Source organism: Eptatretus burgeri, chromosome 16 (genome assembly GCF_056783735.1).
Source record: "Eptatretus burgeri isolate ZD-2024b chromosome 16, Ebu_testis_v1, whole genome shotgun sequence".
Taxonomy (NCBI): domain Eukaryota; kingdom Metazoa; phylum Chordata; class Myxini; order Myxiniformes; family Myxinidae; genus Eptatretus; species Eptatretus burgeri.
This window is the reverse complement of record NC_140976.1, coordinates 15,985,082-16,006,371: the sequence shown is the minus strand read 5'-3', so window position 1 is coordinate 16,006,371 and position 21,290 is coordinate 15,985,082. Positions and strand designations below refer to the sequence as shown.

The following is a 21,290-nucleotide window of genomic DNA, read 5'->3' as shown; positions in this document are numbered from 1 at the left end:
GTCATTTATGCGTGCTGCGACTCTTCAGGATAGCCGTTTTTCTTTTACTATCTTTAATTTGGACCAACCGCCATGATTACCACCACAATCACAACATCAACCACCAACCACAACGCCGCTTCACCACAACCGCCACGACCTTCCCGTCACACCTCGCAACCGTAGCATCGCCACCGTTCTTGCCCCGCTGTGGGTACCGGTGTTGGACTCGTGCAGGGCGCGCGTCGAACAGCGTGTACAAAATCACGGATTTTGTGCTTCAAAAACGGATCAAAAACGACACACGCCCACTTTTTGCCGTCCAATCGGTGAGCGAGGGGCGATTTGGCCCCGCCTCCAGGACGATCGATATATGCAAATTTATGGATCAAAAAGCCTTCACGCCCACTTTTTCTCGGGCCAATGGGGTGCGAGGTGAAAGGTCAAAGGGAGGGGGTCAAAGGCGAAGCTACGGGGGGATAAAAGGACCGTGTTCGTCAGTCAGAAAGGAGTCGGGGAGTCCAGGCGCGGAGAGGCGGAGAGTAGGAGAGTAGGAGAGTCCAGAGGCGGAGAGTAGGAGAGTAGGAGAGTCGGAAACAGAGAGTCAAGACTTCGCGGGCGGTGGAGCTGCTCGTCGTGTGCGTTGGAGTCGGAACGGAGGGGACGGAGCTGTGGAAAGGCGGCGACACCAGACGAGGGGGTGCTCGCGTCGTGCAGGGAGCTGCACCCGAGGGAGGCCGACAGCGCGACCTGGCCGAGGTGGAGACGCTCGTCGCGGGATAATAAAGATCCTCTATACCCCGAGCATCAGCAACCCCCTCCTGTTTCCCCCCGCGCTGAGATAGTGCGACCAAGGGGGCCCCTTTCCCACCCCCTACCAGACACTGTCCGCGAGGCCCGCAGAGTTGAGGCGCCATCGCCGCTCCGCGTCTCATCACCAGACGGGTAGGCCGACCCGGTCTCGGCCTCAGGCCCGCCTCATCCTTGAGGGTATTTCTTTTCCTTGGTTTTGGGTATGTGTTGTCGGCGCCGTCTGTGAAGTAGAATTGTATAAGTGTTGCCGTGTGCTCGGTAGTCGGTATTAGCTCTGCATTGTGTTTTCGCTTTTGCATTTGCTTTTTGTGTAAATTGAATTGTGTCTTTTCTGTGTGCTTTTGGTGGAATTGAATGTGTGCTTCCCGTGTGCCGCGAATAAATGTGCTTTATTATTGAACTGTTCTCCCGCTTCGCTTCGTCTTTTCCTCTATTGAATCCCCATCTTGCTTCACGTAAAGGGTTGGTAGTGGGCTGAATACGCCCGATAATTAATCGAACCGTCGAGGTCGACGATAACACCGCTCGGTTATTCTGATAGTACGGAACGGGTCGCTTAAGTGGCCCGTGTCCGAAGTCGACCTGCGGCGAGGTGCGATCGCCCGGTCTACCCTCCGCGTGGGTACTTAGGTAGGTCGAATTTGGGGAGCAACCCTATCCCACGCGGGGGCTGATTGGCTCGATCGCGGTGAGACCGAAAGGTCCACCCGTGACTGGTTCCCGGCGTTAGTCCGAGAGGGTCACGACTGGATTGTCCGTCCGGTGGGCGACGTGCCGCGATTCGAGTTACGTGGCCGTCAGCACGCCGGCGGGCGCGAATCAGCAACACTGGTGTCAGGAGTGGGATACAAATTCATCGCCCTCCTCGCGGCACTGGTATCGGAGAACAGGAAAACAGGCTCTCCTGTCTCCGGCTAAATTCACGGGAATCGGTCCAGGGGTGAGAGAAGCGACCCCCGATTCCCTCCAAATTACGAGCGAGCGAAATTAACCCTTTAAGAGAAGCAAGATGGCGTCTCAAGGCGAGCGGGAGCCGGGGGTATTAGAAATGGATGTAGAATGTGTAGAATCCATGGTCCAGGATGGAATCCCCGAGCAGGAAATGTTGATTGTGCAGGAACACGGACTCGCCCAACTGAACCCAGAGCCCGAAATGGGTGCGGCAGCGGCCGCAGTGTATGACACCTCCCCCCCCCTCTCCACCAAAACCCTTCCCCAACCCTTGCTGAAACGGCTCAGCTGAGTGCATCCGACATGGCCCAGCTATGCGCCATGCTGGCGGCAATGAACGAAAAGATGAATGCGAAAATGATCGAAAAAATGGATGCGAATATGAAAAACGAAATGAAAGACATGAGCAAGCAAATGAATGAAGTGAAAACGACGATGGATGCGAATACACAAAAGATGGATGCGAATACACAACAAATGAACAAAAAGATGGATACAAATACAAATGAAGTGAAAACGACGATGGATGCGAATACACAGCACATGAAGGAAGAAATGAAAAAGCTACGGGGTGAGACGCAGAACATGGGCCGATGCCTGCAGGCGGGCATGAAGGCCGTGACAAAGGAAATAATAGTTGAGACAAGGGAGGTAAAGGGTGAAGAGTTGGCAGAGACACGGGAGATAGAAAAAATAGAGGAAAGACTGCACGGTGAGGACGGGGTAAGTGACGCGCACACACACACACGGAGGTAGTGGAGGATAATGGGGGTGAGCTCGCGGAGCGTGCAGGGACCCGGTGCGAGCAGCTGGATGGCCTCCTCCAGGAACGAGGGGAGGGAGTATGCCCCCTTGAGGCGAGTCACGACCAGGTGAGTTCGGTCGTGCTTTGCGAGGTTGAGGGGGCGAGTGCTGCGAACGGGTGCACGGAAAGCTTGGGGGGTATAGAGGCCCCGGAGACCCTTGTGGGGACACGAATCCCCAGTGTGGTTGTCCCTGTGTGTGTGGTGCAAGGTGTGAGTGCGTCCCCGTGTGTGGAAGCGACCCCGTGTGTGAGTGGTGTGGTGGCGATGGTGCCAGGGTACGTGCTTCCCAGCACGCCGTGTGTGGATGAGGCACCGTGTGTGAGTGTCGCCGTGTGTGTGAATGAGGCACTGCGGGTGAGTGCCCTCGCGTGTGTGAGCGAGGGACGGTGTGTGGATGAGGCACCACGGGTGAGTTCCCCCGCGTGTGTGGATGAGGCACGGAGTGCGAGTGAGGCACCGCGGGTGAGTGCCCCCGCACGCGTGAGTGAACGGCCGTGTGCCAGGTCGCTGTGTGCAAGGGAGACCGTGTGTGTGAGAGAGCGGTATGTGAGGGAGATGTCGGTTGGCATGCGGGAGCACGCAGCCGCGTCTCCCCGTGTGAATGTCATGGAGTGGACTGTGTACGTCGTAACACGCAGGAGTGCGTGTGTGGAATGGAGACGACGACGGCGACATGCGAGTCAAGAAAGCCGAGTAGCGGCTGTAGTTGTTTCGCGGACCGTGCCGGGTTCACCCAGCAGTGAGCACGCGGTCCGTGCTGTGCAACGCACGAGACCGCCACGTGCTCGCTTGCGAGAGTGAAGTCCCGGTCCGGAAACGCACGCGGTGGATTTGCCGATCCCGCGGACGGACAAAGTTTAGGCAGGTAAACGGATTTGGACCGGACGGGTTCTCCACGCGATCGTGTGTGTTAAGCTCCAACGGGAAAAGCACATTTGTTCGCGTGGGGAACCCCTCGAGACGTGGGGCTTGTGTTTTTTTTTATGCGCACGGTGACGTCATGGCTGCACGTGTGGTTGGAATCCGGCAGGAGGGGTATCTCTGCCGGATGGTACCGTCCAAGGAGGGACGAGGAACACGTGCAGCTGCATGACGTCACGGGCAGGTGTAAAGTGCGCGAGCTCTGAGTTGCCGCGCAGGTGCTGCGCATGAAAAAAAAAAAAGAGCAAGCTTCACTTTCGGGTGTACAGGATTCCTGGGCAAGGGGTGGAAGACCCCCCTACCCTGGGCACAGGATGAAAACTAGTTAGGGGGAAGGGTTAGCTTAGTTAGACCGACTCCATGGGGCAGGGGTAAGTCCTCATGGAGTCCGTGGAATGGATTAGTTAGAGGGATTGTAGCCAGATTTAGGTTGGGAAATAAAATGATTGATTTGGAGACCGTGACAGACTGGTGAGTGTGTAGAGGGGACGTAGCTTAGCTACGTAGTGTTAAATGGAACGTGCTGTAGTTTAAGGGACGACGTGGGAGCACGAGTTAGTTAGGGGATGTAGTTAGAAGGATGGCAGAGTTCAGTGGTGTGTGTGTTGAAGAGTTGGTGAGTGAAGTGGAAGCATGTGCTTGATGAGTGAGTGAGGCCAGCGGGTCTGTGTGTATGGAGTGAATGGGGAATGCATGGTGCGATGAGTGATTGGGGGGAGGAGTGACTCCCGCCCAAGGGACCCCGGGGTCAGTATAAAGTGAGTTAGGGGGTTAGTCAAATTGAAAAATGGAAGTCGTTTTGTTGTTGGTGGGTGTGTAGGCTCGAAACCCGTTTGGAGGGGTGCAGGAGCCCTGTTGACGGGCTTGGGAGCGTGGCTGCGAAAGGTGAGTATCGCTGAGTGGGTACCCCGGACACCAGGCTAGTCGGCCGCGGTAGGCCATGGGCCCATGGGGGGCCGGGATAGAGTAGTGGGCACGGGTGCGCCTGCTTGGTGCGGGGGCCCGGGGCGCCATTAGCCGCGTGGGCAGTGTTGTGGGCACGGGTGACCCTCGGAAAGGGGCCCGGGAGGCCGGCCTGCCACGTGTGCGTTTCAGGGGAGGTGCCATGGGGGGCACTCCCCAGTGTTAGGGAGCTGGTAGGCTCGGAGGCAGTGTAGTGCCCGGGGGGTGCCATAGCGGGAGATTCGGCAGAGGGTCGTGCCTGCCAAAGGGAGCCACGTGTCCCAGCCAGGAGACCGTGTGAGGGCACGGAGAGAAAATTGGGGGCGAGGCCCGAAATTGTGAGGACACCAACACAGGCGACGGAATCTGGGTTGTTAGAACCAATACTTTAAGCGAGAGGCGCTTGTTGAAAGCCCCAGGGTAGTTTAACAGTTAAATGGATAGGGTAGATTAGGAAGTGTACCCCTCCGCACCATCCATCCCCTCGCTGTCGTTGTGGGCCGCTGGACCCACTTTGGTTATAGATCGCCGAACTCTGGGGAGGCCATTCTGAGGCTTCGTTGGGCCTCGACACAGGACGTTAGCTCTCCCTTGTTCCCCTCCGGGAAGGGAACGTAGGGGTTGGGAGTAGGCTAGGTGACAGGATAGGTTAGCCGAACAAGGACGATAAAGGGGTTAGGGACGATTTATAGTGGGGGAGTAAAAATAAAAACAACAGAAAAAAATTAAGTTGGGGCTAAATTGGGGTTTGACAAATTAAGGGAGTGGGTATGTACAGTGACAGGCAAAGGCGATAGGTTGGGAGGAGACAGGTAGGTAGGTCCAAGTGGCCAGCACCACCGCACTCCCTCCACCAACCTCCACTGAACGGCAAAGGCTGGCCAGCTTCATCTGCAGCTGCTTAGCTGCAAGGCCTGTGCCGGCTGGATCGTCTGCCGGCTGGCTGTTTTTCTGCAAGGCCTGTGCCGGCCAGTTCATCTGCTGGCTGTTTTTCTTCAAGGCCTGTGCCGGCCAGTTCATCTGCCGGCTGTGTTTGCCTGCAGCGGCCTTCTTCTGCGGGCTGTGTTTGCCTGCTGCCTTTGCCATGCCATGCCCACTGCCCACGTTCACCAGCCCCGTTCAAATTTTGCTTTGCCCCCCCCCCCTGTTCATTGCCATGTGCGCCAGGATCGTAAAAGCAACAGTTTGCAAGCTGCGAGAACTGCCCCGTTGGCAGCTACAACACGGGCCTGCAGTGGCGGCCCGTGCACCGTGTTTGTGTTCATGCATCCATTCGTTGTGCTCATTGCGTGTGCCACTTGAGCTGGCACGGAGACTACGTTTGTGCAGCCCATGCACCATTGTGGTTCACTGCGTTCAGTTTGAAAAGGAAGGCCTTGGACTGCGTGTGAGCAGCCAGCCACGTTCCCTGTCACCTGCATTGTTTGAGCCAGAGACTGCATGCGGGCAGCCTGGCTCCCTGCTAACTGCTTTTCTTTGCAGAGTTCAATGATCCTGGGCCATGGTTTAGTGTAAAATTTGTAAGTTAAGGTTAAGATGTACTGTAAATATGAGTGCGCCCCCGGCATGTATGTCTTAGCGCCGGCAATTTTATTTAAGTCGTCCGTGTGAGTGAGTTTGTTTAGATAGTTACGCAGCCCTCAGGTTATTTATTTTGGGGACACGAATACCATGAATGTCGCACTCAGGGATCCGTAGGTAAAATGTACTAGGTAAAACTACACATGATGGCACACGAAAATTTGACGACTCGGGACGAGTCTGTAAAAAGGAGGGGTAGTGTTGTGGTTACCAAATTCGCAAACCACCATTCAGGTCCCTTAGGTGAGGTATCTCGGTAAGTACATGTGTAGTTAGGCCCAAACCCGTTGTCTAGTGGGAATACATGTCATTTATGCGTGCTGCGACTCTTCAGGATAGCCGTTTTTCTTTTACTATCTTTAATTTGGACCAACCGCCATGATTACCACCACAATTACAACATCAACCACCAACCACAACGCCGCTTCACCACAACCGCCACGACCTTCCCGTCACACCTCGCAACCGTAGCATCGCCACCGTTCTTGCCCCGCTGTGGGTACCGGTGTTGGACTCGTGCAGGGCGCGCGTCGAACAGCGTGTACAAAATCACGGATTTTGTGCTTCAAAACGGATCAAAAACGACACACGCCCACTTTTTGCCGTCCAATCGGTGAGCGAGGGGCGATTTCGCCCCGCCTCCAGGACGATCGATATATGCAAATTTATGGATCAAAAAGCCTTCACGCCCACTTTTTCTCGGGCCAATGGGGAGCGAGGTGAAAGGTCAAAGGGAGGGGGTCAAAGGCGAAGCTACGGGGGGATAAAAGGACCGTGTTCGTCAGTCAGAAAGGAGTCGGGGAGTCCAGGCGCGGAGAGGCGGAGAGTAGGAGAGTAGGAGAGTCCAGAGGCGGAGAGTAGGAGAGTAGGAGAGTCGGAAACAGAGAGTCAAGACTTCGCGGGCGGTGGAGCTGCTCGTCGTGTGCGTTGGAGTCGGAACGGAGGGGACGGAGCTGTGGAAAGGCGGCGACACCAGACGAGGGGGTGCTCGCGTCGTGCAGGGAGCTGCACCCGAGGGAGGCCGACAGCGCGACCTGGCCGAGGTGGAGACGCTCGTCGCGGGATAATAAAGATCCTCTATACCCCGAGCAGCAGCAGACCCCTCCTGTTTCCCCCCGCTGAGATAGTGCGACCAAGGGGCCCCTTTCCCACCCCCTACCAGACACTGTCCGCGAGGCCCGCGGAGTTGAGGCGCCATCGCCGCTCCGCGTCTCATCACCAGACGGGTAGGCCGACCCGGTCTCGGCCTCAGGCCCGCCTCATCCTTGAGGGTATTTCTTTTCCTTGGTTTTGGGTATGTGTTGTCGGCGCCGTCTGTGAAGTAGAATTGTATAAGTGTTGCCGTGTGCTCGGTAGTCGGTATTAGCTCTGCATTGTGTTTTCGCTTTTGCATTTGCTTTTTGTGTAAATTGAATTGTGTCTTTTCTGTGTGCTTTTGGTGGAATTGAATGTGTGCTTCCCGTGTGCCGCGAATAAATGTGCTTTATTATTGAACTGTTCTCCCGCTTCGCTTCGTCTTTTCCTCTATTGAATCCCCATCTTGCTTCACGTAAAGGGTTGGTAGTGGGCTGAATACGCCCGATAATTAATCGAACCGTCGAGGTCGACGATAACACCGCTCGGTTATTCTGATAGTACGGAACGGGTCGCTTAAGTGGCCCGTGTCCGAAGTCGACCTGCGGCGAGGTGCGATCGCCCGGTCTACCCTCCGCGTGGGTACTTAGGTAGGTCGAATTTGGGGAGCAACCCTATCCCACGCGGGGGCTGATTGGCTCGATCGCGGTGAGACCGAAAGGTCCACCCGTGACTGGTTCCGGCGTTAGTCCGAGAGGGTCACGACTGGATTGTCCGTCCGGTGGGCGACGTGCCGCGATTCGAGTTACGTGGCCGTCAGCACGCCGGCGGGCGCGAATCAGCAACACTGGTGTCAGGAGTGGGATACAAATTCATCGCCCTCCTCGCGGCACTGGTATCGGAGAACAGGAAAACAGGCTCTCCTGTCTCCGGCTAAATTCACGGGAATCGGTCCAGGGGTGAGAGAAGCGACCCCCGATTCCCCTCCAAATTACGAGCGAGCGAAATTAACCCTTTAAGAGAAGCAAGATGGCGTCTCAAGGCGAGCGGGAGCCGGGGGTATTAGAAATGGATGTAGAATGTGTAGAATCCATGGTCCAGGATGGAATCCCCGAGCAGGAAATGTTGATTGTGCAGGAACACGGACTCGCCCAACTGAACCCAGAGCCCGAAATGGGTGCGGCAGCGGCCGCAGTGTATGACACCTCCCCCCCCCTCTCCACCAAAACCCTTCCCCAACCCTTGCCGAAACGGCTCAGCTGAGTGCATCCGACATGGCCCAGCTATAGCCATGCTGGCGGCAATGAACGAAAAGATGAATGCGAAAATGATCGAAAAAATGGATGCGAATATGAAAAACGAAATGAAAGACATGAGCAAGCAAATGAATGAAGTGAAAACGACGATGGATGCGAATACACAAAAGATGGATGCGAATACACAACAAATGAACAAAAAGATGGATACAAATACAAATGAAGTGAAAACGACGATGGATGCGAATACACAGCACATGAAGGAAGAAATGAAAAAGCTACGGGGTGAGACGCAGAACATGGGCCGATGCCTGCAGGCGGGCATGAAGGCCGTGACAAAGGAAATAATAGTTGAGACAAGGAGGTAAAGGGTGAAGAGTTGGCAGAGACACGGGAGATAGAAAAATAGAGGAAAGACTGCACGGTGAGGACGGGGTAAGTGACGCGCACACACACACACGGAGGTAGTGGAGGATAATGGGGTGAGCTCGCGGAGCGTGCAGGGACCCGGTGCGAGCAGCTGGATGGCCTCCTCCAGGAACGAGGGGAGGAGTATGCCCCTTGAGGCGAGTCACGACCAGGTGAGTTCGGTCGTGCTTTGCGAGGTTGAGGGGCGAGTGCTGCGAACGGGTGCACGGAAAGCTTGGGGGTATGAGGCCCCGGAGACCCTTGTGGGGGACACGAATCCCCAGTGTGGTTGTCCCTGTGTGTGGTGCAAGGTGTGAGTGCGTCCCCGTGTGTGGAAGCGACCCGTGTGTGAGTGGTGTGGTGGCGATGGTGCCAGGGTACGTGCTTCCCAGCACGCCGTGTGTGGATGAGGCACCGTGTGTGAGTGTCGCCGTGTGTGTGAATGAGGCACTGCGGGTGAGTGCCCTCGCGTGTGTGAGCGAGGGACGGTGTGTGGATGAGGCACCACGGGTGAGTTCCCCCCGCGTGTGTGGATGAGGGCACGGAGTGCGAGTGAGGCGAGACCGCGGGTGAGTGCCCCCCGCACGCGTGAGTGAACGGCCGTGTGCCAGGTCGCTGTGTGCAAGGGAGACCGTGTGTGTGAGAGAGCGGTATGTGAGGGAGATGTCGGTTGGCATGCGGGAGCACGCAGCCGCGTCTCCCCGTGTGAATGTCATGGAGTGGACTGTGTGCTCGTAACACGCAGGAGTGCGTGTGTGGAATGGAGACGACGACGGCGACATGCGAGTCAAGAAAGCCGAGTAGCGGCTGTAGTTGTTTCGCGGACCGTGCCGGGTTCACCCAGCAGTGAGCACGCGGTCCGTGCTGTGCAACGCACGAGACCGCCACGTGCTCGCTTGCGAGAGTGAAGTCCCGGTCCGGAAACGCACGCGGTGGATTTGCCGATCCCGCGGACGGACAAAGTTTAGGCAGGTAAACGGATTTGGACCGGACGGGTTCTCCACGCGATCGTGTGTGTTAAGCTCCAACGGGAAAAGCACATTTGTTCGCGTGGGGAACCCCTCGAGACGTGGGGCTTGTGTTTTTTTTTATGCGCACGGTGACGTCATGGCTGCACGTGTGGTTGGAATCCGGCAGGAGGGGTATCTCTGCCGGATGGTACCGTCCAAGGAGGGACGAGGAACACGTGCAGCTGCATGACGTCACGGGCAGGTGTAAAGTGCGCGAGCTCTGAGTTGCCGCGCAGGTGCTGCGCATGAAAAAAAAAAAGAGCAAGCTTCACTTTCGGGTGTACAGGATTCCTGGGCAAGGGGTGGAAGACCCCCCTACCCTGGGCACAGGATGAAAACTAGTTAGGGGGAAGGGTTAGCTTAGTTAGACCGACTCCATGGGGCAGGGGTAAGTCCTCATGGAGTCCGTGGAATGGATTAGTTAGAGGGATTGTAGCCAGATTTAGGTTGGGAAATAAAATGATTGATTTGGAGACCGTGACAGACTGGTGAGTGTGTAGAGGGGACGTAGCTTAGCTACGTAGTGTTAAATGGAACGTGCTGTAGTTTAAGGGACGACGTGGGAGCACGAGTTAGTTAGGGGATGTAGTTAGAAGGATGGCAGAGTTCAGTGGTGTGTGTGTTGAAGAGTTGGTGAGTGAAGTGGAAGCATGTGCTTGATGAGTGAGTGAGGCCAGCGGGTCTGTGTGTATGGAGTGAATGGGGAATGCATGGTGCGATGAGTGATTGGGGGAGGAGTGACTCCGCCTGCGGACCCCGGGGTCAGTATAAAGTGAGTTAGGGGGTTAGTCAAATTGAAAAATGGAAGTCGTTTTGTTGTTGGTGGGTGTGTAGGCTCGAAACCCGTTTGGAGGGGTGCAGGAGCCCTGTTGACGGGCTTGGGAGCGTGGCTGCGAAAGGTGAGTATCGCTGAGTGGGTACCCCGGACACCAGGCTAGTCGGCCGCGGTAGGCCATGGGCCCATGGGGGGCCGGGATAGAGTAGTGGGCACGGGTGCGCCTGCTTGGTGCGGGGGCCCGGGGCGCCATTAGCCGCGTGGGCAGTGTTGTGGGCACGGGTGACCCTCGGAAAGGGGCCCGGGAGGCCGGCCTGCCACGTGTGCGTTTCAGGGGAGGTGCCATGGGGGGCACTCCCCGGTGTTAGGGAGCTGGTAGGCTCGGAGGCAGTGTAGTGCCCGGGGGTGCCATAGCGGGAGATTCGGCAGAGGGTCGTGCCTGCCAAAGGGAGCCACGTGTCCCAGCCAGGAGACCGTGTGAGGGCACGGAGAGAAAATTGGGGGGCGAGGCCCGAAATTGTGAGGACACCAACACAGGCGACGGGAATCTGGGTTGTTAGAACCAATACTTTAAGCGAGAGGCGCTTGTTGAAAGCCCCAGGGTAGTTTAACAGTTAAATGGATAGGGTAGATTAGGAAGTGTACCCCTCCGCACCATCCATCCCCTCGCTGTCGTTGTGGGCCGCTGGACCCACTTTGGTTATAGATCGCCGAACTCTGGGGAGGCCATTCTGAGGCTTCGTTGGGCCTCGACACAGGACGTTAGCTCTCCCTTGTTCCCCTCCGGGGAAGGGAACGTAGGGGTTGGGAGTAGGCTAGGTGACAGGATAGGTTAGCCGAACAAGGACGATAAAGGGGGTTAGGGACGATTTATAGTGGGGAGTAAAAATAAAAACAACAGAAAAAAATTAAGTTGGGGCTAAATTGGGGTTTGACAAATTAAGGGAGTGGGTATGTACAGTGACAGGCAAAGGCGATAGGTTGGGAGGGAGACAGGTAGGTAGGTCCAAGTGGCCAGCACCACCGCACTCCCTCCACCAACCTCCACTGAACGGCAAAGGCTGGCCAGCTTCATCTGCAGCTGCTTAGCTGCAAGGCCTGTGCCGGCTGGATCGTCTGCCGGCTGGCTGTTTTTCTGCAAGGCCTGTGCCGGCCAGTTCATCTGCTGGCTGTTTTTCTTCAAGGCCTGTGCCGGCCAGTTCATCTGCCGGCTGTGTTTGCCTGCAGCGGCCTTCTTCTGCGGGCTGTGTTTGCCTGCTGCCTTTGCCATGCCATGCCCACTGCCCACGTTCACCAGCCCCGTTCAAATTTTGCTTTGCCCCCCCCCCTGTTCATTGCCATGTGCGCCAGGATCGTAAAAGCAACAGTTTGCAAGCTGCGAGAACTGCCCCGTTGGCAGCTACAACACGGGCCTGCAGTGGCGGCCCGTGCACCGTGTTTGTGTTCATGCATCCATTCGTTGTGCTCATTGCGTGTGCCACTTGAGCTGGCACGGAGACTGCGTTTGTGCAGCCCATGCACCGTTGTGGTTCACTGCGTTCAGTTCAAAAGGGAAGGCCTTGGACTGCGTGTGAGCAGCCAGCCACGTTCCCTGTCACCTGCATTGTTTGAGCCAGAGACTGCATGCGGGCAGCCTGGCTCCCTGCTAACTGCTTTTCTTTTGCAGAGTTCAGTGATCCTGGGCCATGGTTTAGTGTAAAATTTGTAAGTTAAGGTTAAGATGTACTGTAAATATGAGTGCGCCCCCGGCATGTATGTCTTAGCGCCGGCAATTTTATTTAAGTCGTCCGTGTGAGTGAGTTTGTTTAGATAGTTACGCAGCCCTCAGGTTATTTATTTTGGGGACACGAATACCATGAATGTCGCACTCAGGGATCCGTAGGTAAAATGTACTAGGGTAAAACTACACATGATGGCACACGAAAATTTGACGACTCGGGACGAGTCTGTAAAAAGGGGAGGGGGTAGTGTTGTGGTTACCAAATTCGCAAACCACCATTCAGGTCCCTTAGGTGAGGTATCTCGGTAAGTACATGTGTAGTTAGGCCCAAACCCGTTGTCTAGTGGGAATACATGTCATTTATGCGTGCTGCGACTCTTCAGGATAGCCGTTTTTCTTTTACTATCTTTAATTTGGACCAACCGCCATGATTACCACCACAATTACAACATCAACCACCAACCACAACGCCGCTTCACCACAACCGCCACGACCTTCCCGTCACACCTCGCAACCGTAGCATCGCCACCGTTCTTGCCCCGCTGTGGGTACCGGTGTTGGACTCGTGCAGGGCGCGCGTCGAACAGCGTGTACAAAATCACGGATTTTGTGCTTCAAAAACGGATCAAAAACGACACACGCCCACTTTTTGCCGTCCAATCGGTGAGCGAGGGGCGATTTGGCCCCGCCTCCAGGACGATCGATATATGCAAATTTATGGATCAAAAAGCCTTCACGCCCACTTTTTCTCGGGCCAATGGGGAGCGAGGTGAAAGGTCAAAGGGAGGGGGTCAAAGGCGAAGCTACGGGGGGATAAAAGGACCGTGTTCGTCAGTCAGAAAGGAGTCGGGGAGTCCAGGCGCGGAGAGGCGGAGAGTAGGAGAGTAGGAGAGTCCAGAGGCGGAGAGTAGGAGAGTAGGAGAGTCGGAAACAGAGAGTCAAGACTTCGCGGGCGGTGGAGCTGCTCGTCGTGTGCGTTGGAGTCGGAACGGAGGGGACGGAGCTGTGGAAAGGCGGCGACACCAGACGAGGGGGTGCTCGCGTCGTGCAGGGAGCTGCACCCGAGGGAGGCCGACAGCGCGACCTGGCCGAGGTGGAGACGCTCGTCGCGGGATAATAAAGATCCTCTATACCCCGAGCATCAGCAACCCCCTCCTGTTTCCCCCCGCGCTGAGATAGTGCGACCAAGGGGGCCCCTTTCCCACCCCCTACCAGACACTGTCCGCGAGGCCCGCGGAGTTGAGGCGCCATCGCCGCTCCGCGTCTCATCACCAGACGGGTAGGCCGACCCGGTCTCGGCCTCAGGCCCGCCTCATCCTTGAGGGTATTTCTTTTCCTTGGTTTTGGGTATGTGTTGGCGGCGCCGTCTGTGAAGTAGAATTGTATAAGTGTTGCCGTGTGCTCGGTAGTCGGTATTAGCTCTGCATTGTGTTTTCGCTTTTGCATTTGCTTTTTGTGTAAATTGAATTGTGTCTTTTCTGTGTGCTTTTGGTGGAATTGAATGTGTGCTTCCCGTGTGCCGCGAATAAATGTGCTTTATTATTGAACTGTTCTCCCGCTTTGCTTCGTCTTTTCCTCTATTGAATCCCCATCTTTCTTCACGTAAAGGGTTGGTAGTGGGCTGAATACGCCCGATAATTAATCGAACCGTCGAGGTCGACGATAACACCGCTCGGTTATTCTGATAGTACGGAACGGGTCGCTTAAGTGGCCCGTGTCCAAAGTCGACCTGCGGCGAGGTGCGATCGCCCGGTCTACCCTCCGCGTGGGTACTTAGGTAGGTCGAATTTGGCGAGCAACCCTATCCCACGCGGGGGCTGATTGGCTCGATCGCGGTGAGACCGAAAGGTCCACCCGTGACTGGTTCCCGGCGTTAGTCCGAGAGGGTCACGACTGGATTGTCCGTCCGGTGGGCGACGTGCCGCGATTCGAGTTACGTGGCCGTCAGCACGCCGGCGGGCGCGAATCCGCAACAATATTCTTTTGTTTTTACACCTTTAAATCTAAGCTATTTCTTCAGTCCTAACAGATTCGACTTAGACAAGGTTGACTGTAGTTTTTACAACAACCAATGGCGTACTGTCGTACATGGTAGACGCTTGCACGGAGGAAAGTATTGGAGCAGCGTCACAATTTACGTCTGCAATTCCCTGAATGATATCTCCAAGCCTCGCATCTTTGTCGCATTTTCGTAAGACGCTGAACAGTTTTTTAGGCCCAAGCATGCCAGTAATCTTGATAGAGTACGCGCCATGTTGGAAACAACAGACGACGTACTGATCGAGCGAGGCGCAATATCTCTCCCTCGTACAGATGATATGCAGAGCCGTTTCGCGCGCGCGCGCGCGCACACACACACACACACACACACACACACACACACACACACACACACACACACACACACACACACACACACACACACACACACACACACACACACACACACACACACACACACACACACACACACACACACACACACACACACACACACACACACACACGCAGCGAGCTAAACTATGACATATGCATAGCGCAGCGTGCAGCGGGTTCTGTCCGAAACACTTCCGGGTTTTTGCGATCGCGATCGCAATCAACAAGATACTTGATATCGATAAAAAAAAACCGTAGGGTCGGCGGAATTTTTAGGGTCGGGCGGGTTACGCCAATGCAACATTTTTTTTTTTTTGGCCTAAGGCTGAGTCTCTGGGACTCTCACTCTCTCACCGCAGGCAGGTCGGTGGTCTTTCTGTCTTCTACCGTCTCCTCTCCAGCCTCGCCTCCTGTGCTCTCTCTGCGATTTGTCCCCACCACATTTCCGCAGGGTGCTCAAGGTCCACCAACAACCCCCTTCTGGTAAAACAACCAAAATCACGAATCACTGTTCACCTTCACTCTTTCATTCCTCTTTTTCCCAACCTTTGGAATAAACTCCCTCACTCTATCCAATCCCATTCTTCTCTCCAGGCCTTCAAAACAGCTGTTCACCACCACCTCTTATCATCCCCAATCCAAATCCTCGATCTTTTCTACCTCCGATAATCCACCCAAGCCCACCTCCTTCAAATTCCCTGCTTTCCTTCCTGAAAGTCCCTGTAATGTCCATATTGTATTGCCCATGTTTCCCACCCCATCCCTCTCCCTTCCACAGATCTCCTGTCTCTGTTCCCCACTGTTTTGTCCTTCCCACTCCCACCCCTAGTCTCATGCCCTCCTTGCTGTGCTTTGTGTGTTAGCTCTCACACGAGCCTTGACAAGGTATACAACAAAAATAAAATAAAAAAGTAAAAATAAAAATAAAAAATTACCCCCGGTTGGGGGTGACGGTCATCTCCGTTTTGACCGAATTAAATCGACAATTTTTCCAACTTTGAAGACACGTGACTCGATAACCAGGACAAATTTTTCAAAAACCGGCCCGACCAAAATTTAGATATTGTTCCACATTATCAGAATCCGAAGAAATTTCGAATAGATCGGATCATAAACGGCGAAGGAAATAGATTTTGAAAATGGACGATTTAGCAACTTTGGAGTGGTCTTGACCTTGACCTTCAATCGTGTCTAAAGTCATACCGTCGTGCATCCCTCATCGACCCCTACCTACATACCAAGTTTCATCAAGATCGGGCGAATTTTTTTTGGACCGTATCACATCGAGGATTTTTCCAACTTTGAAGCCACGTGACTCGATAACCAGGACGAATTTTTAAAAACCGGCCCGACCAAATTTAGATATTGTTCCACATTATCAGAATCCGAAGAAATTTCGAATAGATCGGATCATAAACGGCGGAGGAGATAGATTTTGAAAATGAAAGGTTTTGCAACTTTGGAGTGACCTTGACGTTGACCTTCAATCGGGTCAAAGGTCATACCGTCGTGCACCCCTCATCGACATCTACCCACATACCAAATATCAAGAAAATCGGAAGAAAAATTACCCCCGTGTGGGGGTGACGGTCATCTCTATAATCGCACAAGTTCTCAATGCTCAGTTATGACCGAAGACTACTGCGCAGTTCTACTGCGCAGTTTGGTTCAAGATGACTCGGCATTTTGGCGCGCGCGCACGAAATTATATTTTGAAAATAAACGCCGATGTTTACATTTCGGGTTTTGAAACTTTTGCACCTTCGGCGGAAAATGTATAAATATAAAAGGCTAAAAATGTGTTTTATATTTATATTTCATTTCTCCTTCCTTCCTTCTTTGCGAATCGCATTGGCGTTTTTGGCCATCTTCCAGATCACGTGACGATCAAACGGGAAGGAAATTCAAAAATCTGTCCGGTTAGATACAAGATAATATTTTTTACCATCATAATCAATAAACAGTTGCCGAATATCTTGTAGAATGGCAGACTAGATAGGTTTTGAAAATGGCTATTTTTATAACTTACGTGACCTCGTGACCTCGACCCTGACCTTGAACCAGGACAAAAGTTATATCGTTGTGCAACACTCATCAACCTCGACGCACATACTAAGTTTCATCAAGATCGGAAAGAAAAATTATTGACGAACGGACGGACGGCCGGACATTCGGTCCGGCTTTATTAGGTCATCTCATTGGAGATGACCTAAAAATGGGGACGTACGGACACAGAGACTGGTTTTATGAGGTCATCTCCAACGAGATGACCTAAAAAGCCTTCATCGAGCTTCTCCAGGGTTTTTATTTTTATTTAATTTTAAATAATCTCAAAGATGCCCAAACACTGAACGTCAAAGCAAATTTTATGGCGGGGGAGGGGGGGGGAGTCGCCATTATTAATATTTCACTCGTTCTCACGATTCACGAAATAATAATAGTAAATATATCATTTTAATCCACGACTAAAGGGTGAAACGTAACCGTGCGCACTGTAATCATTGCCTGCCACGTGTTTTCGGTTGTGACACACAACACGAGGCCACGAAACATCATCGATCCATCGCCTTGAAATCCCATTCGATTCATGCGAATAAATCCGAACCGAGAATCGAAAAAGCGCGGACTCGGCCGCGACCCGAAGGCGCCAAACGTCCCGCCTTTTCTCAACAGTCAGAGCCGCGCGGCCACATCCCGCCACAAGTATCAGAGGTAGGCCAGATTCACAAGTTGTGAGGAGAAAAAATAAATAAATAAATTTATTAGTAAATAATAAAATCTGCCTTGACTCTGGAGTTTTCAATCCGCCCGATGTAACATTGAGGACTGTACTCACTTCGTAAGCCGGCTCCTCGATCCCAACGCCACTTAAAAACGTCTCAATAAGAATAGTTCTGAAGAGGTAAGTGGGCGGGAAATAATGTCCTCATTTACATTCGCTCCTCCCTCCGCCCCGCCTATCAACGTCGTCTTCTTCTTCTTCGTTTTTTTTTTTTTTTTTTTTTTCTTTAACCTCTCGTCAGACAATCTATTCGGTGAAATCCCCCATGTGGTGCCACAGATGGTGAATTATTGAATAATAATAATAATCGCATTTTATATTCTGCCCAGACTGCAAAACGGCGTGATTACAAATAAACAATACAAGGCACGTTGAGAACAATTACAATTATACTTCTTTACTTTATCACCTTCACATCGTCTTCAATGTCATTTTGTAATGATATTTTCAAAATCGACAAACGCTGTGAAAAAGAAACGTCATTAACACCGCCGTCGACTGTACCGCCATGGCTTTCAACCGAACAAACACCGAACAATACCACTCAGACTTGAGCAACAAGTCATTAGAAATATTTCAGCAAAAATATAAATAAAGCGAAATAGAAAAAAACAAGAGAATGTTGAAACAAGGCTGCGTTCCATTACCAAGCAGCTTGTAGAGCGCTCGCCAAGCGGCTTGAGCACTCCGAAGAACGATTGATGAGGAACGGCTGACTTCGCAAGCGATAGCAAACTGATTGGTACACACCCCCCCAACACCTTCATCAACGCAAAAAAAAAAAAACTGGCGCAAAATGCATATACGTGATGACGTGTCAAATTCCTCACGTCATCTTTTCGTAATTATTTTAATTTACGTGATTTTTCACATTTGCCAACATTTTAATATTCATTATAAAGGCAAAAGCTCTGCAACAAAAAAAATCGGTTGAACAGCTTGCTAATTAACACACGCCGCTTAAAAATGTGTCGTAAGAAGACTTCGAAGAAAAAATTCTTCTTCAACTTCTCTTCATGCTACTTGCGCATACACCGCCCGAAACGTCAGCCTATTATTTTCTACGGTTGATCTTTTGCAAGGTTTATTCACACACTTCCAATAACCGACTTTTACAGATTATTTAAAATAATCTTGAGATTTTTCTTTCATGAAACTAGTCGAGAAATGACTGTTGCTTCTGTGACTTCTGTGACTTTTTTTTCTTTCAGCTTCTGTGACTTCTGTGACTGCTGCTGGAGCTTCCTCTGGATCCTCTCGGTCTCGGGCTCCCTCCGGATCCTCTCGGTCTCGGGCTCCCTCCGGATCCTCTCGGTCTCGAGCTCCCTCCCGATCTTCTCGGTCTCGAGCTCCCTCCCGATCTTCTCGGTCTCGGGCTCCCTCCCGATCTTCTCGGTCTCGAGCTCCCTCCCGATCTTCTCGGTCTCGAGCTCCCTCCCGATCCTCTCGGTCTCGGGCTCCCTCCCGATCCTCTCGGGCTCCCTCCCGATCCTCTCGGGCTCCCTCCCGATCCTCTCGGGCTCCCTCCCGATCCTCTCGGTCTCGAGCTCCCTCCCGATCCTCTCGGTCTCGGGCTCCCTCCCGATCCTCTCGGTCTCGGGCTCCCTCCCGATCCTCTCGGTCTCGGGCTCCCTCCGGATCCTCTCGGTCTCGGGCTCCCTCCGGATCCTCTCGGTCTCGGGCTCCCTCCGGATCCTCTCGGTCTCGGGCTCCCTCCCGATCCTCTCGGTCTCGAGCTCCCTCCCGATCTTCTCGGTCTCGAGCTCCCTCCCGATCCTCTCGGTCTCGAGCTCCCTCCCGATCCTCTCGGTCTCGAGCTCCCTCCCGATCCTCTCGGTCTCGAGCTCCCTCCCGATCCTCTCGGTCTCGGGCTCCCTCCCGATCCTCTCGGTCTCGAGCTCCCTCCCGATCCTCTCGGTCTCGAGCTCCCTCCCGATCCTCTCGGTCTCGAGCTCCCTCCCGATCCTCTCGGTCTCGAGCTCCCTCCCGATCCTCTCGGTCTCGGGCTCCCTCCCGATCCTCTCGGGCTCCCTCCCGATCCTCTCGGGCTCCCTCCCGATCCTCTCGGGCTCCCTCCCGATCCTCTCGGTCTCGAGCTCCCTCCCGATCCTCTCGGTCTCGGGCTCCCTCCCGATCCTCTCGGGCTCCCTCCCGATCCTCTCGGGCTCCCTCCCGATCCTCTCGGTCTCGGGCTCCCTCCCGATCCTCTCGGTCTCGGGCTCCCTCCCGATCCTCTCGGTCTCGGGCTCCCTCCCGATCCTCTCGGTCTCGGGCTCCCTCCCGATCCTCTCGGTCTCGGGCTCCCTCCCGATCCTCTCGGTCTCGGGCTCCCTCCCGATCCTCTCGGTCTCGGGCTCCCTCCCGATCCTCTCGGTCTCGAGCTCCCTCCCGATCCTCTCGGTCTCGAGCTCCCTCCCGATCCTCTCGGTCTCGAGCTCCCTCCCGATCTTCTCGGTCTCGAGCTCCCTCCCGATCCTCTCGGTCTCGAGCTCCCTCCCGATCCTCTCGGTCTCGAGCTCCCTCCCGATCCTCTCGGTCTCGAGCTCCCTCCCGATCCTCTCGGTCTCGGGCTCCCTCCCGATCCTCTCGGTCTCGGGCTCCCTCCCGATCCTCTCGGTCTCGGGCTCCCTCCCGATCCTCTCGGTCTCGAGCTCCCTCCCGATCTTCTCGGTCTCGAGCTCCCTCCCGATCCTCTCGGTCTCGGGCTCCCTCCCGATCCTCTCGGTCTCGAGCTCCCTCCCGATCCTCTCGGTCTCAGGCTCCCTCCCGATCCTCTCGGTCTCGAGCTCACTCCCGATCCTCTCGGTCTCGAGCTCCCTCCCGATCCTCTCGGTCTCGGGCTCCCTCCCGATCCTCTCGGTCTCGAGCTCACTCCCGATCCTCTCGGTCTCGGGCTCCCTCCCGATCCTCTCGGTCTCGAGCTCCTTCCCGATCCTCTCGGTCTCGAGCTCCCTCCCGATCCTCTCGGTCTCGGGCTCCCTCCCGATCCTCTCGGTCTCGAGCTCACTCCCGATCCTCTCGGTCTCGAGCTCCCTCCCGATCCTCTCGGTCTCGGGCTCCCTCCCGATCCTCTCGGGCTCCCTCCCGATCCTCTCGGTCTCGGGCTCCCTCCGGATCCTCTCGGTCTCGGGCTCCCTCCGGATCCTCTCGGTCTCGGGCTCCCTCCCGATCCTCTCGGTCTCGGGCTCCCTCCCGATCCTCTCGGTCTCGAGCTCCCTCCCGATCTTCTCGGTCTCGAGCTCCCTCCCGATCCTCTCGGTCTCGAGCTCCTTCCCGATCCTCTCGGTCTCGAGCTCCCTCCCGATCCTCTCGGTCTCGGGCTCCCTCCCGATCCTCTCGGTCTCGAGCTCACTCCCGATCCTCTCGGTCTCGAGCTCCCTCCCGATCCTCTCGGTCTCGGGCTCCCTCCCGATCCTCTCGGGCTCCCTCCGGATCCTCTCGGTCTCGGGCTCCCTCCGGATCCTCTCGGTCTCGGGCTCCCTCCCGATCCTCTCGGTCTCGGGCTCCCTCCCGATCCTCTCGGTCTCGAGCTCCCTCCCGATCTTCTCGGTCTCGAGCTCCCTCCCGATCCTCTCGGTCTCGAGCTCCCTCCCGATCCTCTCGGTCTCGAGCTCCCTCCCGATCCTCTCGGTCTCGAGCTCCCTCCCGATCCTCTCGGTCTCGGGCTCCCTCCCGATCCTCTCGGTCTCGAGCTCCCTCCCGATCCTCTCGGTCTCGAGCTCCCTCCCGATCCTCTCGGTCTCGAGCTCCCTCCCGATCCTCTCGGTCTCGGGCTCCCTCCCGATCCTCTCGGGCTCCCTCCCGATCCTCTCGGGCTCCCTCCCGATCCTCTCGGGCTCCCTCCCGATCCTCTCGGTCTCGGGCTCCCTCCCGATCCTCTCGGGCTCCCTCCCGAT

At 54.9% G+C, this 21,290-nt stretch overlaps 1 protein-coding gene across 8 annotated transcripts in view; it reads right to left on the bottom strand.

The window, feature by feature from the left end:
- The window catches only part of LOC147010601 (CTP synthase 2-like), a 125,652-nt gene extending 108,067 nt beyond the window's left edge, over positions 1 to 17,585 (bottom strand). For 5 of the 8 annotated variants that reach the window (XR_015052292.1, XR_015052293.1, XM_085859242.1 and 2 more), the window contains exon 1: positions 17,449 to 17,585. The gene's annotated coding sequence lies outside the window, so the exon portion shown is untranslated. Of the gene's footprint in view, positions 1 to 14,966; positions 15,093 to 17,448 lie in introns of all 8 variants that reach the window. The other 3 variants (XM_085859243.1, XM_085859244.1, XM_085859245.1) reach the window with 3 other exon arrangements.
- Between the last annotated feature and the right edge of the window lie 3,705 nt (positions 17,586 to 21,290).